Source organism: Cupressus sempervirens, chromosome 5 (assembly GCF_028749045.1).
Source record: "Cupressus sempervirens isolate cs-2001-9-10 chromosome 5, ASM2874904v1, whole genome shotgun sequence".
Lineage (NCBI taxonomy): Eukaryota > Viridiplantae > Streptophyta > Pinopsida > Cupressales > Cupressaceae > Cupressus > Cupressus sempervirens.
Window position 1 is genome coordinate 237,041,829 of NC_143122.1, and position 5,354 is coordinate 237,047,182.

General features: G+C 31.7%; 1 pseudogene; it reads left to right on the forward strand.

Moving 5' to 3' along the window:
* The first annotated feature begins 3,947 nt into the window (after positions 1-3,947).
* On the forward strand, positions 3,948-4,912 carry LOC149555385 (copper transport protein ATX1 pseudogene; annotated as a pseudogene).
* The last annotated feature ends 442 nt before the right edge of the window (positions 4,913-5,354 follow it).

Below are 5,354 nucleotides of genomic sequence, written 5' to 3' on the forward strand. Positions count from 1 at the left end.
TTGAAGATGATGCTACAAATCAAGTTGGGAGCCAGCAAAAAAATTTAGTATCGTTCAAGTCACAACCAATGAATGTTGAGCTGCATTTAGAAGCTAAGTTGCAAAATGAAGAAAATGCACATTCTGATTCTAAAAATAGTACACACGGAAGAGATAATGAAATACTAGACAGTGATGTACAAAGTGACTCTGAAGATGAAGGACCAAACATGGAAAGAAGGATAGAACTAAGACTATCCAAATATGTGAGAAGACATCACCCTATAGAAAAAATTATTTGAGGCAAGGAAGTGGGACCAATGATAAGGAATGGAAAAAGGAATGAATCATGTTTGCTAAGCAAGATTGAACTCAAAAAAATGAAGGATGCACTACATGATGATAATTGGCATAAAGCTATTGAAGAGGAGATAGATCAGATTAAGAAAAACAAAACATAGACCCTAGTTCCTAGACCAACTGATAAGAATGTAATTGGTACCAAATGGGTCTTTAGGAACAAACTTGATGAGAATGGTGAGATAACAAGAAACAAGGCTAGACTAGTCTGCAAAGGCTATGCATAAGAAGAAGGATTGGACTATGGAGAAACATTTGCCCCTATTGTGAGAATGGAAGGAGTAAGAACTCTATTTACATTTGTTGCTTATAAAGGTTTCAAAGTCTACCAAATGGATGTAAAGTCTGCTTTTCTAAATGGTATACTAGAAGAGGAAGTCTACATAGAACAACTAGAGAGATATGTTGATGAAAACTACAAGGATCTGGTTTGCAAACTACATAAAACACTCTATGGTTTAAAGCAAGCACCTAAAGCATGGTATGTGAGACTACATAAATACCTTGTGAAGATAGGAATTGAGAGAACAGATAACAACAACCTATACATCAAAGCAGAAAAAGGTAAAGACATTTTGATATCTAAAATCTTTGTTGATGATATAATATTTGGAGGAAAAGATGTCCTATGCAAAGATTTTTTTCATCAAATGAAACATGAGTTTGAGATGTCAATGTTTGGAGAAATCAAATTCTTTTTTGGATTGCAAGTACATCAACTAAAGCATGGCATATTTGTGACTCAATCAAGATACATCAAAAAGATACTCAAGACGTTTGAATTAGAAGACTCGAAACTAGTCAGTACACCAATGGTAATAGGACAAGTTATCAACAAATGATGAGTTAGCTGAAGTGAATTAGACAATGTATAAATCAATTATTGGAAAATTTCCGTATGTTGTGCATAGTAGAGTAGACATTGCATTAGCAATTGGAATAGTGGCAAGATTTTTTGCTAACCCAAGAGAAAATCATTTGATGGTAGTAAAAAGAAAACTAAGGTACCTAAAGAAACTGATGACTTTGGTTTTTACTACAAGATGAGTGAAAAGTTAGAGTTGAAAGTCTACAACGATGCAAATTGGAGAGGTAATATTGATGACAGAAAGAACACTAGTAACTAAACCTGTGATACTATATTGTGATAACACAAGTGACAAAAACATATCAAAGAATCTTGTGATGCATGCCAAAATAAAGCATATTGCAATTATCATTATGTAAGAGAATTGGTGGAAGATAAGAAAATAAGGATGGAGTATGTTAGTTCAAAGGAAGAGATTGCTGACATCTTTACAAAGGAACTACCTAAAGATGCTTTTGAGTATCTTAGAGCTAAATTAGGGGTGATACCCCTATCTAAGACTGTTTGAGAAAAAGCAAGTCTGCTCTGCATCAAATGAGTTGATTGTTGGCATATTACAAATTGATGCAGAGGAGATTGACTTTAGGATTTTTCCTGAAGTAATCAAAGTGTTGAAGTTCCAATTAGTCACAAGCAAGGTGATAGAGGGAGAAATTGGAAGTACCTGGAAATGCTACACTAACATGTTAAAATGCTAAAACAATACGTCTTTCGAATTGTTTTCAAAGAGGGAGAAGTGGCAAGAAACTGATCAAGAACATTCAATTGAAGAGAGGAAGAAATAGCAAGAAATTGATCAAATCTATCTACAGGATCAAATGGGCAAAGGGAGAAATAATGTAAGAAGGAGTCAAGAGTAGTACAAGATCTAAGTGAATAGTGGTAAGCCAAAGAAAAGAGGGAGAAAAAGAATGTTCAGGAAGATATAGTAGTAAGGGAACAAACAAGATACAATAGCTAAGAGGGAGACGCAGAAGTAAAGAAATTAGGATAACAGATCAGAAAGGGAGTTGTGAAAATTGATGGTAACACATTTTTCTTTTTGGCATTTGATTTACTATTTTAACCTAGTTAGCATTTTGATAACTTGGTTGATTAGTTTGGTTTTACATCAATGCCAAAGAGGGAGATTGTTAGAAATTTGATTGGAAATGAATACTATCAAAGAGGGAGATTGTTGCAAAAAGAAGGAAGATTGTTATTAAAGAATGTTTTCAATCATTGTTTTGTCATTAATCTCAAATCTGCTATTTTCTAGAATGAAAATTGCTTATAAGATCCAAGTTCTATCACTTAGTTGATTGATGAAGAGGATTTAATCAATAAGATGTAACAAGAGTACCTAAGGGAAAGGTTGAGTTATGGTTTTGTAATGAAGTGCAAGGATTAGTTAAGACAATGGTAAAATGATGTATTGATAACATACTTGAAGATACAGAGGTTGGCCACACTTAGAAACACTAGAAGAATAAGTTGCAACAAGGATGTTTGCAAAGCTTACCTAAAGTTGATTAGTGAGTGTCGAACAAGCTAGTTCGAGCCAAGTAGATTTTCAGTTAGTGCTACACAAATGAAAAATCGAGCATGTGCTAAGTGAAATAGAAGGAGTCGAGCGTGTTTAGGTGCTGAGAAAAGTAACAGGTGCAGAGCATTAGTAAAACTTAGTGGATGCCAAGTGAATCCAAAATAGGTGTCGAGCATCAATAAAACTTAGTGGATGCCAAGTAACATAGTATGCGCCAAGCACTAGAATTTCAATAGTGTCGAGTTGTTGTATTATTGGAAAAGTCAAAAATTCATCAAATTTGAGCCAACAAGTTTTTTGCCTTGAATTTTGTGAACCAGATGAAAGATAAGGATGATGAGATGGTGGCACAAAATTTTATGTAAATAGTTTTAAAGCAAATTCAAGAGAATTCTTCATGATGTTTCTAGAAGAAGCAAGATATGGGTTGGATTCAATAAATCATACCTAATCTATTTGAACTAGAATTAAAGGAGGGGAGAATCAAGTAGGGAAAACAATTCTAGACTTCTATTTAAGGAGTCACAGGCCGAGAAGCTAGAGTTGTTGGTGTGCCAAATTGCAAAGTGGTTGAAGGGTGTCAAGAAGAAGGCATCAAGGAGAAGGAAGAACAGAGCACAGAGACTCTGCTTCAATAAGTGGTCATATAAGAAATTCATTGCGGATCTTTCATGTTATTAATTAATCCACATAAAAAAAAATCAATCCCATTGGGTTTCTGTTGGCTTCCCAAGAAAAGACTTACATCTTTGATCCTCTTTCTACCAATTCTTTCTTTTTCTTCTTGTTTGAAAATTAAGATATCAATTTCAGGTTTATATATGAAATGAATTCAGTCCATTCATGTATGATGCAGTGACATAATTCGGTAAATCAATTACCACATGTCTTTTCTTATCAAAATCAATGGTTTCTTATAGCCGGATTTGTGGAAAAGAAAAAATCACATTGGTTTCTATATATATGTTACATTGGTTTGTAGGTTAATCAGTCTGTTGTGAATTGATTTTTTTTGGGATAAAGTTCTTAGATTCTTCATTGCTGACATGTCGTAGGCATAGTTCTTATGTTTCTTTTATTTTCTTGCTAATATGAAATTTATAAACAAAATTTTGGATATTAGAGATTGGTGTTCTTTTATGTTGGTCTCTTAGATTTATGTCGTAATTGATGGATTTTAGTTTTTGAGATGCAGAATGTGGTTCTAAAGATGGGATGTCATGGCAAGGATGCGTTGGAGCTGTGAAGAGAGTTCTTGATAAAATGGAAGGTAATTTTTCAATGGCACAATTATTTTGTGGGGTTGCTTTGATTAGATAAAATAGGTAACACTTAAAGTTATTCTATTCAAACAATGAATTTTATTATTAATTAGACTGGAGAAAGGGATAATTAATGATTTTTAGGAAAGAAGAAGGGAAGAATAATATATGCTTTTCATTGTTACAGATATTAATTGCTGATAATTTTTCTATTTTCTGTATATATTTGTATATATGATAGATTAATTATTATTATTTTTTAGATTCAAGTAGACTTGAATCCAAAGTTTCTTAGATGAAAAGGATCACAATTTACCATTATATTGTAGATTGTTGCCTGAATCAAATCAGTTTTATTAGAATGTATTTATGATTTATAACTTTATAAAATCAATAATAAAATGATCTCTAAAAAATTGAACTAGAATCATTTCATTAGAATTCTTTATAGGTAATTTTTCAACAATATAATTTTTATATTATTTTTATCATAAAAAAACAAAAGAATCTTAACTCTAACAATCATTCAATAAGGTAAAATAGACGAGTTTTATCATCAGTGAGACTGGAAAAAACAAGGACAACCTATCCTATTAATCACTAGGTAATTAATTTTTTTTTTTGTAATAGTCATAATTGATGAGAATTTGATATATATATAACTAACTTGTGGAACATATATATAACTAACTTGTTTGAATACATATAGTATTAGATTATGATACTAAAAAGATTCAATATATTTGAAATGCAGGGGTGGAGACATATGATGTAGATTTGCAGGAGAAGAAGGTCACAGTTAAAGGAAACATGAAGGCTGAAGATGTTCTGCAAACCATGTCTAAGACTGGAAAGACAAATACCTTTTGGCATGTTCAAGAGAACATCGTTGCATCTACAGGACAAGTTTCCCAGTAAATGCTTATGATTATATATTTTTGAAGAATTTGCAGTTGTATTCTATGTATCCTCATCATAATATTGTGTAATATATTAAGTTACCTATAAGTCTATAGTACAACTTTTCCTTTCCTTTTGTTAATGGAGATTTTCAGTAAATAAAATTCTTTTTGCCCCCCTTAATTCTTCACATTCTCAATACCTCTTTACAATATTTTAAAGAAGGAAATGTACATAGATTTTTTTGGGAAAAGATATCTTTTAATTGTTGAGCCAATTGATGTTTCAGAACAACCTTTAATAATTAAAATGGATTAATATAAAACCTTCAATGAACATGAGAAGTAACTCTTCATATCGATTGTAACCTTTGCCTGTCTTAATTAATTATTTTCTAAATAACATATTAATTTTTGTGGAAGGAATAAAAATGGAATTTTATATAGGGATTGTTTTAATT